Source organism: Neoarius graeffei, chromosome 11, assembly GCF_027579695.1.
Source record: "Neoarius graeffei isolate fNeoGra1 chromosome 11, fNeoGra1.pri, whole genome shotgun sequence".
Lineage (NCBI taxonomy): Eukaryota > Metazoa > Chordata > Actinopteri > Siluriformes > Ariidae > Neoarius > Neoarius graeffei.
The window spans coordinates 67,352,947-67,367,317 of record NC_083579.1 but is presented as its reverse complement, the minus strand read 5'-3'; positions in this window follow the sequence as shown (position 1 = coordinate 67,367,317).

Here is a 14,371-nt window from a genome sequence, read left to right as displayed (position 1 = left end):
TAGAGGAGCCCATGGCTGTTGATTTTAGGGACAAGTTTGAGGAGTCAGAGAATTTATCATCTCATCTCATCTCATCTCATTATCTCTAGCCACTTTATCCTGTTCTACAGGGTCAAAGGCAAGCTGGAACCTATCCCAGCTGACTACGGGCGAAAGGCGGGGTACACCCTGGACAAGTTGCCAGGTCATCATAGGGTTGACACATAGACAATCATTCACACTCACATTCACACCTACAGTCAATTTTAGAGTCACCAGTTAACCTAACCTGCATGTCTTTGGATTGTGGGGGAAACCGGAGCACCCGGAGGAAACCCACACGGACACGGGGAGAACATGCAAACTCCGCACAGAAAGGCCCTCGCCGGCCCCGGGGCTCGAACCCGGACCTTCTTGCTGTGAGGCGACAGCGCTAACGACTACACCATCATGCCGCCCCAGAGAATTTATACAGCTTTGAAATCTGCATCATCTGACCTTTCCTAACGAAGAATTTGAACAAGCCACAGCTCAATAAGCTAATTAAGGTCTGGAACCTTGGTAAAAGTTACCTGAGAACTCAAATGTATTGGGGTGCCCAAACTTTCGCATGGTGTTATTTTTCTTTTTTCACTCTCCAATTGTACAAAACAAAAATAAAACACAAATCTTGCAGAAAATACTGAAAAGAAATGTGTTGTCTTTACCTTTATGCCTTTTGGTGATCAGTTCATCTTCTGCTCACTTAACTATTCACAGTAACAGACATTTTCAGTAAGGGTGCCCAAAATTTTGCATGCCATTGTATTGCATGAGAAAGTGTGGAGTGAATGAGAAGTATATCAGAGTGGTGTAAGACATGTATGAGAACAGTGAAACAGCAGTGAGGTGTGCAGTTGGAATGACTGAATGGTTCAAGGTGAAGGTAGGACTTCATCAAGGATCTGCTTTGAGTCCTTTCTTGTTTGCCATAGTGATGGATAGCTTGAGGGACAAAATGAGGCAAGAGTCACCATGGAATGTGATGTTTGCAGGTAATATGTTGTGAAAGTAGAAAGGAGGTTGAGTTGGGTTTGGAGAGATGTGTTGGAACGAAGAGGAATGAAGGTGAGCAGAAGCAAAACAGAATGCATGTGCATCAATGAGAACGGGGATGAGAGTGTAGTGAAGATGCAAGGAGTAGACGTAAAGAAAGTTGGTGAATTCAAGTACCTGTGCAGGAAAATGGGGGCTGCGATAGTGAGGTGAGAAAGAGAGTGCAGGCAGGGTGGAGCAGTTGGAGAAGGATTTCGGGAGTCATTTGTGATAGGAAAGTCCCAGCAAAAGTGAAAGGTAAGATGTATAAGACAGTAGTGAGACCAGCTGTGATGTACAGATTGGAGACCGTACCCTTAACGAAGAGACGGGAGGCAAAGTCAGAGGTGGCGGAGTTGAGGATGTTAAGGTTTGCGATGGGAGTGACGAGGTTGGACAGGATAAGGAATGAGCACATCAGAAGGACAGCACATGTGGAAAGCTTGGGAATTAAGCTAAGAGAGATGAGACGGAGATGATACGGGCACATCCTGAGAAGAGATGCAGAGCATGTTGGAAGGAGAATGTTGAGGATGGAGCTGCCAGGCACACGAAAACGAGGAAGGCCAAAGAGGAGATACATGGATGTGGTGAGAGAGGACATGAAAGTGGCAGGTGTGGTAGAGAAGGATGCTGAAGACAGGGAGCAATGGAGATGAAAGATCCGCTGTGGTGACCCCTAATCGGGAGCAGCCAGAAGAAGAAGAAGAAGATGGAATATTAAAGTATTTTAATAATACAGATGTTTGTGTGATCTAGTGCTGGAGTACCTTCTACCTGAAGGTAATAGTAAAAAGAGACTGTGGGTTGGGTGATTAGAGTCCTTTATGATGATTTTTCAAATTTGTTTCCATGCTATAATTTTAAATCTTGGCATTTCTAAACTTTTTATTACACAATGACTTAATTTTTATTTAAATCTTACTTTATTTCAACCAACAGAAAATTCTATGCCATTTACTTCTACATCACAGGAAAAAAACATCAGTGAAAAAACTGTAGGACCACCCACAATCAACAATAAATGAGTTCAGTGACACTGTCAGGACAAACAAACTGCGCAGATTAAAGAGTAAAGACCACTGACACATAAATCACAGTTTCTAGAGTTATGTTCAAAAAGTGGCAATTATGACAAACTCTGAAAACCAAGGAAATGTGATATACAATGAATTAGAGCCACAAGATGATTTCACTGGAGATGTTTATCCTCTATATTCAAAAAGTAAGTAAATATTTATCTATCAAACGTTACAAAATTTAGGTTCAGTTTATTATTTCGCATGTTTTATGGACTTTGAGAGGTCATGTGGTTATAGCTGATTTTATAGTACTTCTGATAGATTTGGTCACCATTCTAATGATCTGGAAAACTAAACTTCTTTTTATCGTGACATTTCTACCAGTAGCCACGAATTCTAAATGTACAGGAACTGTAAACTACTTCTGTAGTTATTTATATATATATATATATATATATATATATATATATATATATATATATATATATATATATATATATATATATTATAATAGAGTATATCTCACCCATAAAATAATTACAGACTATACACACACTGTAACCCTGAAATTACTCTATTTAAAGAATTAATGTGAGTTAACTGAAATTATCGAATAAAGACACTCGTCCCCCCCCACTAAACTGACATTTCATTTCATTTCATTGCCAAAATGTTCTCACATTTAATATTTTATTGAATCAAATTGATAAAGTACAGTATACAAATACAGTACAATGATACAAGTGGAAAGCATAAATTGCCATGTGTAGGGGCCTGGGAAACTGCTTCAGAATTGTGACATAATTGGCTATTTGCCAGAATTAAGCCACAGCAACAAGCTTTCCCAGATCACCACACAAATGACAAAAGCACCGATCAAATCAGTAATCATTAATAGGCTAGGAGCGATAACTCTCAGACTTTTACCCTGTTTTTGACACCATGCTGACTGTATATTTGGCTGATTTATTTTCTTATCCAGTGACCAGGTTTACTGTCAGAGATGGACCAAGCCTGAAGCCTTATCGACTGGCAGCTATAGTTTTGGGGGTCCTAAGTTCTGTATTTCTTTTGGTTATAATAGGACTCAGCATTCACAGTGAGTATGAGATGATGGGGCTACTGAATCCATCACTGCCTATATTTCTTTCTGTGTTGACTCCATTATTCCCCAGAAAACTGTTAAGCGATATCCTAATAATAAACCGTATTTTACAAAAGAGATGAAAGAATGCATTAACAGGAAAAGAACAGCTTTTAAAAGTGGACACACTGCAGGAGTTCGTTCTGCACAAAAGGATTTAAACCTACAACCCCAATTCCAAAAAAGTTGGGACAAAGTACAAATTATAAATAAAAACGGAATGCAATTATTTACAAATCTCAAAAACTGATATTGTATTCACAATAGAACATAGACAACATATCAAATGTCAAAAGTGAGACATTTTGAAATTTCATGCCAAATATTGGCTCGTTTGAAATTTCATGACAGCAACACATCTCAAAAAAGTTGGGACGGGGCAATAAGAGGCTGGAAAAGTTAAAGGTACAAAAAAGGAACAGCTGGAGGACCAAATTGCAACTCATTAGGCCAATTGGCAATAGGTCATTAACATGACTGGGTATGAAAAGAGCATCTTGGAGTGGCAGCGGCTCTCAGAAGTAAAGATGGGAAGAGGATCACCAATCCCCCTAATTCTGCGCCGACAAATAGTGGAGCAGTATCAGAAAGGAGTTCGACAGTGTAAAATTGCAAAGAGTTTGAACATATCATCATCTACAGTGCATAATATCATCAAAAGATTCAGAGAATCTGGAAGAATCTCTGTGCGTAAGGGTCAAGGCCAGAAAACCATACTGGGTGCCCGTGATCTTCGGGCCCTTAGACGGCACTGCATCACATACAGGCATGCTTCTGTATCGGAAATCACAAAATGGGCTCAGGAATATTTCCAGAGAACATTATATGTGAACACAATTCACCGTGCCATCCGCCGTTGCCAGCTAAAACTCTATAGTTCAAAGAAGAAGCCGTATCTAAACATGATCCAGAAGTGCAGACGTCTTCTCTGGGCCAAGGCTCATTTAAAATGGACTGTGGCAAAGTGGAAAACTGTTCTGTGGTCAGACGAATCAAAATTTGAAGTTCTTTATGGAAATCAGGGACGCCGTGTCATTCGGACTGAAGAGGAGAAGGACGACCCAAGCTGTTATCAGCGCTCAGTTCAGAAGCCTGCATCTCTGATGGTACAGGGTTGCATTAGTGCGTGTGGCATGGGCAGCTTACACATCTGGAAAGACACCATCAATGCTGAAAGGTATATCCAGGTTCTAGAGCAACATATGCTCCCATCCAGACGACATCTCTTTCAGGGAAGACCTTACATTTTCCAACGTGACAATGCCAAACCACATACTGCATCAATTACAGCATCATGGCTGCGTAGAAGTGTCCGGGTACTGAACTGGCCAGCCTGCAGTCCAGATCTTTCACCCATAGAAAACATTTGCCGCATCATAAAACGGAAGCTACGACAAAAAAGACCTAAGACAGTTGAGCAACTAGAATCCTACATTAGACAAGAATGGGTTAACATTCCTATCCCTAAACTTGAGCAACTTGTCTCCTCAGTCCCCAGACGTTTACAGACTGTTGTAAAGAGAAAAGGGGATGTCTCACAGTGGTAAACATGGCCTTGTCCCAACTTTTTTGAGATGTGTTGTTGTCATGAAATTTAAAATCACCTAATTTTTCTCTTTAAATGATACATTTTCTCAGTTTAAACATTTGATATGTCATCTATGTTCTATTCTGAATAAAATATGGAATTTTGAAACTTCCACATCATTGCATTCCGTTTTTATTTACAATTTGTACTTTGTCCCAACTTTTTTGGAATCGGGGTTGTACAAATAAAAGCAGCCCGACTGGAATATAAGGAGCTGGCAGAACATGATCTGTCCAACTCCAACACAAAGAAACTGTGGGATTCAGTAAGGCAAATGACCAATATGGATACTAAAAGGAAGCCCCTTTTTGCTCATAATGGGAGGGCAAGGGCAAATGAACTAAATGATTTTTACATGCGTTTTAACACTGATAATACTGGAGATTGTGCTGCAGTTTTAAAGACAGTAGTTTGTAATGGGAACACAGACAGGATAGTAATTGAACCACACGCTGTTGCCAAGGTCTTTAAATCAATGCATGCTAACAAGGCCACTGGCCCAGATAATCTATCTGCTGTCGTATTGAAGACATTTGCTGAGGAACTTACTCCAGTTTGGCATAGACTTTTTCAGCTCTCCATTGATACACATTCAGTCCCAAAACTCTGGAAAAAATCCATCATAATTCCATTGCCCAAAAAAGCATGTCCTCAGGAGGACAACGACTACCGGCTGGTAGCGATTACCTCAAATGTGTTTAAGTCATTGGAGAGGCTAATGATTGAGCAACTTCGCATATATGTAGAACCACAGCTAGATAAATACCAATTTGCTTATATAAAAAATCGGAGTACAAATGATGCTATATTGACAATAATGCACCTTATATTGAGACACTTGGAGAGTCCTGCTACATATGCTAAACTCCTTTTTACTGATTTTAGTTCTGCTTTTAATTTAATTCAGCCACATATCCTTCTCAGGAAGTTAATTAAGTTGAATGTAAATCCTTTTCTAATTAGGTGGTATCACTCCTTTTTGTCTAATAGGCCACAGCAAGTAAAATTTAATGCAGCTCTCTCAGATATTACAGAGAGCTGTATAGGCGCCCCTCAGGGGTGTGTTAGCTCACCTTTTTTGTTTATACTTTATACAAATGATTGTGTCAGCTCTGATCCAAATCAGTTTATAGTGAAATACTCTGATGACACTGTTATCTTAAGCTTACTTACAAAAAACGGTAATTCTTGTATCCACCAAGTGGCAGTGGACAAGTTTGTGGTCTGGTGTGATTCACATGAACTTCACATTAATACAAGTAAGACTGTGGAAATGCTTATTGATCCTAGATTAGTGGGTGACAGAATGCCAGCGCTCATCCATGGTCAAGATTTCAAACAGGTGACCACCTTCAAATACTTAGGTATTTATATTGACAGTAGCCTGAGTTGGAGAACACAGGTGTCTAGCGTATGTGCCCGAGTTCACCAGCGCCTCCATTTCTTGCGTAGACTTTGTCTGTTTGGTGTCTGTAAAAATATCATGTTGATTTTCTTGAGAGCAACAATAGAATCAATTCTCCGTTACGGTATTTCCAGTTGGTTTGGAAATCTAACAGTAAAGTCGAAGGCTCAGATTTTTAGTTTGGTTAAGACAGCAGGTAAGATCATGGGAACTCCCGCTCCTCTGAATCCGCAGGAGCTTTTTGAGCAATCAGTAATTAGTCAGGCTAAAGGTATTTTATCTGACAGTTCCCATGTGCTTTATTCTGAATATATACTTTTACACTCAGGGAGGAGATATAGTGTCCCTTTATGTAAACACAACAGGTATAAACATTCATTCTTCCCTCTTTCAATTAAGTTTCTGAATGATCAGAGGTGAATGTATGTGGGCTAATAAATGGATGGTGTATGTATGTATATGTATGTATGGAAGACTAGAATGTGTTATCTTTCTTTGGCTATTTTCATCTCATCTCATTATCTCTAGCCGCTTTATCCTTCTACAGGGTCGCAGGCAAGCTGGAGCCTATCCCAGCTGACTATGGGCGAAAGGCGGGGTACACCCTGGACAAGTCGCCAGGTCATCACAGGGCTGACACATAGACACAGACAACCATTCACACTCACATTCACACCTACGGCCAATTTAGAGTCACCAGTTAACCTAACCTGCATGTCTTTGGACTGTGGGGGAAACCGGAGCACCCGGAGGAAACCCACGCGGACACGGGGAGAACATGCAAACTCCACACAGAAAGGCCCTCGCCGACCCCGGGGCTCGAACCCAGGACCTTCTTGCTGTGAGGCGACAGCGCTAACCACTACACCACCGTGCCGCCCCCTCTTTGGCTATTTTGCACAGGTTATTTAGAACTATGGTTCTTTTGTACATGAATGGAAATGTATGAATGTAATTTATACATATGGCTGTAGGAATAAAAAAAAAAAGTCAAAGTCCTTCCCACGCCTTACAGTACCTGGTATTCCTAGGCAGTCTCCCACTCAAGTACTAACCAGGCCCAACCTGTATGTGGTGCATCGGGTGGCGCCGATCTCCATTTCCATAGCCCTCGGCCTCTCGCCTATTACATAGCTAGGGTTACAGTGGGGGGCTAGTCCTCTGGTAACCACGAGAGTTTAACTCCCCATGCACATCTGTATTGCAGCGTGCCTTGCCAGATGGCGGTAGGTACCATTTTTTATGATGGTCTTTGGTATGACCCGACCGTGAATAGAACTCACGATCTCCCAATTGAGAGGCGGACATGCTACCACTAGGCCACTAGTCGGTCTGACTGTAGGAATGGTATTAATTTTTGTGAGATATCTAGGAATGTATAGATGTTATTAGATTAGATGTATGGATAGGTATGTATGTATGGATATTACTTGAGTGGATGTTAGGTAGGTATGTATGTATGTATGTATGTATGTATGTACCCTGGGTGCGATTTGCTGGGGGGAATCAATCCCCCCCTCTGGTTTTTATCTCTGCTGAAAAAAAATCCTCGGGGACAACCCCGTCAATAAAAACAAACCAAAAAAAAAGTTGACATGACAGGCATGTTGTGACACAGTTTTCTATGGTCTACATTGCACTCACTTTCAAAATGACCCGAAGTGGCAGCTTTGATGTTCACGAACGTCCCCATTAAATAGATACATTGTAGATAATAACAATATCTTTGCGTTCTGCAGGGATGCAAACAGCGCGCCTTTTGGCGGATGCCGCCTTTTTCACGGCCGATTTTTTTTTTTAGGGGGGGCGTTGGAGTGTCTGATTATAGTTTCAAAGTAAATTCTGTATTAAAATTACTAAATAAGCAAATCCGTTACAGTCCATGAAACAGGAAGTATAAGGATGAGAAAAAAACAGTTTAAATCGGAAAGCTGCGCACAATGTGAACTGCGCCATCAGCGCAAACTGTTCATTTAGTATTCATGTATTTCAGTGATTTTCGAGTCACTGTCCATTTAATCCGGAGGGAGAGAAACATCACAGCAACGCGACAAGCAATGCGAACTTTGTTGTGTTAGTGTTCGTGTATTTAGTCAGAGAGATAGGAAGATGAATTTACTGTACTATCTCTGGTTTAGTGTTCGTTTTCATTTAGTGTTATTCATTTGATATCATCGGATGTTATTGAGCTGTTAGCCTATTGTTACCTTAATTTTGTGACGTTTCATGATTTAAAAAAAAAAACATCCCTCCTTCTGGTTTTTTGACAAATCACACCCTATATGTACCGTATGAATGTATTAATGGTACTTGTTTGAATGTTTGTATGTATCAATGTTAGGATTTTTAATTTGCACAGTTCACCTGGAGCAAAAATGCCGGATTGCACATATGTTCTTTTAGTTAATTAGATGTGTGTTTGTGTCCCTTTCTTGATGCAGCAATGTTCCTTGACTCTAAGCTAAATTTCTCCCTAAGGAGACCAATAAAGTTACCTTACTTTTTTACTTTACTTTAGTATATATTGAAATGCTAAAAAAAATGTCTGCTGTAAAAGGCAACAAAAGAAATTAAGAAAATTATATAGCCCAGACTTAATATAGACTGAGCTGATGAAAGGTAGAGCTCTAACTTATTTCCTTCCTCAGTTAACAGGGTGAAGGACAGACATGACATCTTGTCTCTCAACTCATCAGTAATCAGCTCTCAACTTGCTCAGCTGCAGTCAGAACACAGAAAGCTGACTGAGTTAAAAAGTGTACTTCAGAAAAAGCATGATGAAGATGTAAACCGGATCAGATCCCTGGAGATAGATTTGACCAGAGAGACAAGATTGAAAAGTGATCTAAACTCACAAAAACAAAAATTAGGAGAAGACAAAAGAAAAATGCAATCTCAAATTTCAAATCTCGGTAAGATTTTTATTTTATTTTATTTAAAATAACTGCAGCCTAAAAACGAAGCGTTTCTTTCCAGAATTCCATGCACTGACTCATACAGATAAAGAATACATTCACACAGCAGTAAACCTGTTAGATGTGACTTCTCTGTCTTCCCCCGTTTCATATTCTTCTGACATTTCAACTTGAGGTATTTTGCACATTTTTGTGTTCTGTTCTATTTCAACAGAAGCAAATTGTGGCAGGTGCTTGCCCAACTGGGTGCTGATGAACAGCACATGTTTTTACTTTGCTGTATCTTCAACGACTCCACGCAAAGGCTGGCAAGAAGGAAGGGAAGACTGCAAGAAAAAAGGAGCTGACTTAGTCATCATCGACTCAAAAGAAAAACAGGTCAAATATAAACCTTCACTTTCATCGTACATGGTTTTCTCCACTGTTTCAAATTCTGTTTCTGAAATGTATTAAATTAGAATTTTCTTTTTAAACATTTAGTCTTGAGTAGCATGTCATGGAAAAAATAATTGCACTATTCAGCCAAAAGTTTGTGGACACCTGATCATCACATACATATGTGATGATCCCCAAACTTTTGCCACAAAGGTGGATGCACACAATTGTCTACAATGTCTTTGTATGCTGCAACACTGAGATTTCCCTTCACTGGAACAAAGAGACCCAAACCCAAAGCGAGCTCTATGAAGACCTAGTTAGTCAAGGTAGGCGTGGAAGAACATAAGGCATGTGTGTGTGTGCGTGCACCAGAATCAACACAGCCAAATTCCAAAATCTAGTGAAAGGCCTTCCCAAAAGAATGGAGGTTATTATAACAGAGGTGGGGGCTGAAGTTCATATTAATGTCCATCATTTTGGAATGGGATATTCAAGTTGGGGTGTAATGATCAGGTGTTCACAAATTTTTGGCTGTATAGTGTATTGATAATGATATAAAGACATGCAGATTAAGTAAAAATACCCAGCCACTGGGATTGGACAAGCCAGTGCATACGGTACCTAGTACCAGTCCCAAGTCTGGATAGATTGGGGAGGGTTGCGTCAGGAAGGGCATCCGGTGTAAAACCTATGCCAAATCAAATATGTGGAACAGATCTACTGTGGCGACCCCTAATGGGAGCAGCCGAAAGAAGCAGAAGAAGAAGAGTGTACTGATAACGATGATGCGTCCAACAACGTCACTTCAAAATGCATACAAAACCTTTAGATTTTTTTTTTGTGGCTGTAAAAGTGTGGTTATAATTTTTATTATTCTATCCACATTCACTGGATATAAGCAATCGTGTTCTCTGATTGGCGACTCTACTACTAGGCTATCAGCTCATATACTGTGAGTAGAGAAAAACAAAATAAACAGAAATCATTAAAAGTATATAGCCCCCCCATATCTCCTGTTCCACACTCCAGCCCAGTCAGTGACAGTAATGCACCTTTAAGTTGGTTCGCCAACCGCCAAAAACACCCTAAAGAAGAAGACACCCACTAAAAAAGGAATAAAAGTATTTGATGGTAAGAATGTATCTTTTTTATTTTTCAACAATTATTATTATAGCATGTTTCACAAATTGCTACTATCATTTTGTCATATGTTTTGTATAAAGTTTTTATTTATCAAATTTGCAAGAAATAAACCTGCTCTGTTTCTCAAAATCCACTGAATGTGGATAGAATAAAACAGTTATTCCACTCGATCTTGTCGTACATGGTTTATAGCCAACACGGAGCTATACACCTTGTTGGCTATCAGCTCATGTACGACTTGATTTCTTGGAATAACTGTTAAATATACTATACATTTTCACTTCTGGCGGCACGGTGGTGTAGTGGTTAGTGCTGTCGCCTCACAGCAAGAAGGTCCGGGTTCAAGCCCTGGGGCCGACGAGGGCCTTTCTGTGCAGAGTTTGCATGTTCTCCCCGTGTCCGCGTGGGTTTCCTCCAGGTGCTCCGGTTTCCCCCACAGTCCAAAGACATGCAGGTTAGGTTAACTGGTGACTCTAAATTGACCGTGAATGTGAATGATTGTCTGTGTCTATGTGTCAGCCCTGTGATGACCTGGCGACTTGTCCAGGGTGTACCCCGCCTCTCGCCCGTAGTCAGCTGGGATAGGCTCCAGCTTGCCTGCGACCCTGTAGAACAGGATGAAGCGGCTAGAGATAATGAGATGAGATGAGATTTTCACTTCTGAATGGAAAACTGCAATGCAGACCTGTTCGAGGCCTACTGAAAGCTAATTTCTCTTGGATCATTCATTCAGTCATTCATTTTTCTATGCTGCTTATCCATTGCGGGTTGTGGGTTCTCCAGGATGATATCTTTGCTAAATATGCTCTTTCAAGGTCTTTTTGAAATGAAAGTTGTACTCTCGCCAGTCGGCACGGTGGTGTAGTGGTTAGCGCTGTCGCCTCACAGCAAGAAGGTCCGGGTTCGAGCCCCGTGGCCGGCGGGGGTCTTTCTGTGCGGAGTTTTCATGTTCTCCCCGTGTCCGTGTGGGTTTCCTCTGGGTGCTCCGGTTTCCCCCACAGTCCAAAGACATGCAGGTTAGGTTAACTGGTGACTCTAAATTGACCGTGAATGTGAGTGTGACTGGTTGTCTGTGTCTATGTGTCAGCCCTGTGATGACCTGGCAACTTGTCCAGGGTGTACCCCGCCTTTCGCTCATAGTCAGCTGGGATAGGCTCCAGCTTGCCTGCGACCCTGTAGAAGGATAAAGCGGCTTGAGATAATGAGATGAATGAGATGAGATATACAAATTCAAGCATTTATTTATCTTCTCAAATCACAATATATTGTGCATAATATTGAGGGGGCAGCACGGTGGTGTAGTGGTTAGCACTGTCGCCTCATAGCAAGAAGGTTCTGGGTTCGAGCCCAGTGGCCGACAGGGGTTTTTCTGTGTGGAGTTTGCATGTTCTCCCCATGTCTCTGTGGGTTTCCTCCGGTTTCCCCCACAGTCCAAAGACGTGCAGGTTAGGCTAATTGGTGGCTCTAAATTGACCATAGATGTGAGTGTGAATGGTTGTTTGTCTCTATGTGTCAGCCCTGCGATGATCTGGCGACTTGTCCAGGGTGTACCCCGCCTCTCACCCATAGTCAGCTGGGATAGGCTCCAGCTTGCCCACGACCCTGCACAGGATAAGCGGCTACAGATAATGGATAGATGGATAATACTGAGGGGGAATGATTCGACACAAGATATGGTAACTGGCTTAACATGTTTTGGAAGAAAATGTGCTTGTTCTCAATAATAAATATTCAAGTTGCCATGAGATGAGGAAGGTACCTGTAGTTGGTTTAGATGACAGCTGGTGGAAGAAAACCAGGAATATTGTTTTAAATATTCTTAGATGGTGTGGCATCTCCTAGAGAATGGATTTATCCAAAATGACCAATCACATGACACTGATATTATGAGATATAGTATTTACGGCAATTGCTTCTTCTTTCTGCATTTTAAAGGCCGATAATATTTCTTTTTGTTCTCGCGTTCAATAATAAAATTGCACCTATTGAAAAATCAGAATCTAAGAAAACGAATGATTGAATACAGTCCTGCATTTAAAATAAAATGTCAGCTGTGATGTATATTCACCTGCTCAAAACATCAAGTCGTCTAGTCAATGTTACAGATTTAATAATCCAGTAGATTGAACAAACATAACACATTTAAAAGGTAATAATATTTATTCTCATTACTGTTGATGCTATGAGCAGCCATGCTGATTTGATGTCAGTTGCTGCACTTGGGGTTGAGGAGACCATCCTGAATTTATAAGTATGAATTTTGAGTTTTCTTTTCTCCTTGTTAGAAGTTGGAAAGAATCACAAGCTAATAATACTAACTGTTAACATTCACTCTTCTGCATAGGAGTTCATCGTAGAGAGTTTAAAAGCACTTCGATACAACCTACCCTTCAGTTACAATAATGGATTTTGGATGGGACTGAAGGATGACCATACAGAAGGCATCTGGAGATGGCTGAATGAGACCACATTGATAGAAGGGTAACCAATTTCATTTCATTTGTTATTGGAGTACAAGATAAATAAAAATTTATGGCTAGGAATATATTATTGTATTAAGTTAAAAAGAGCATGTATTTATAGGTACTGGATGGAAGGGGAGCCAAATGATGAGTATTCCATAGAGGACTGCGCAGCTGTGTATCCCACCAGTAATCCAATGAAGGCCTGGAATGATGTACCATGTTCACACCCACTAAAATGGATCTGTGAGAAGGAAATAGATAATACTAGAATCCTCAGTTAACTATGACACTAAAAAAAAAAAAAACAACTCTTGGTGACCCATAATAATTCATCAAAGCACTTCCTTTACACACACACACTTAGTGCTTTTTGGAATTAGATGGTACACAGCTACTTTGTTACTCTACTTGGCAAAAAGAATTAGGGGCAAAATTCAGGGAGTAATAATCCATCCATTATCTGTCACCGCTTATCCTGTTCTACAGGGTCGCAGGCAAGCTGGAGCCTATCCCAGCTGACTACGGGCGAAAGGCGGGGTACACCCTGGACAAGTCGCCAGGTCATCACAGGGCTGACACATAGACAAACAACCATTCACACTCACATTCACACCTACGGTCAATTTAGAACCACCAATTAGCCTAACCTGCATGTCTTTAGGTTGTGGAGGAAACCGGAGCACCCGGAAGAAACCCACGCAGACACAGGGAGAACATGCAAACTGCACACAGAAAGGCCCCTGGGCTCGAACTCAGAACCTTCTTGCTGTGAGGCGACAGTGCTAACCACTACACCACCGTGCCGCCAATAGTAACAATAATTACTTTAATTTAAATGGAAAAAATTAAATGAATGCAATCATGGTGCAGAGTCTTATACCCACTGAAGGGCAGAGCGGTCAGTAGGACTAGTTAAGACGAAAAGATTGTCATTTTCTCTTTAAAACAGAAAAAAGCTGCCGAGTTACAAAGCTACTGTGACTTTGTACAACCTGAAGCAAATTGAGAAAATCAATTTCCAAGTAAATTATCTTCAACTAATTAGCTTTTGTTTGTTCACAATAGATGTTCTTATTTAAAACAAACAAACAAACAAAAAACCCACACAACTGCCATCTATCCACTCATATCTTAAATGTTCCAAGTGATACACACTTCCGAGTCATAGAACGTGTTCAGGGTTTTGAAACAACAACATCAACTAAAACATTACTCTTTTTTTTTTTTTCCCCGTTCAAGAACTTGACACTGAAAGGAG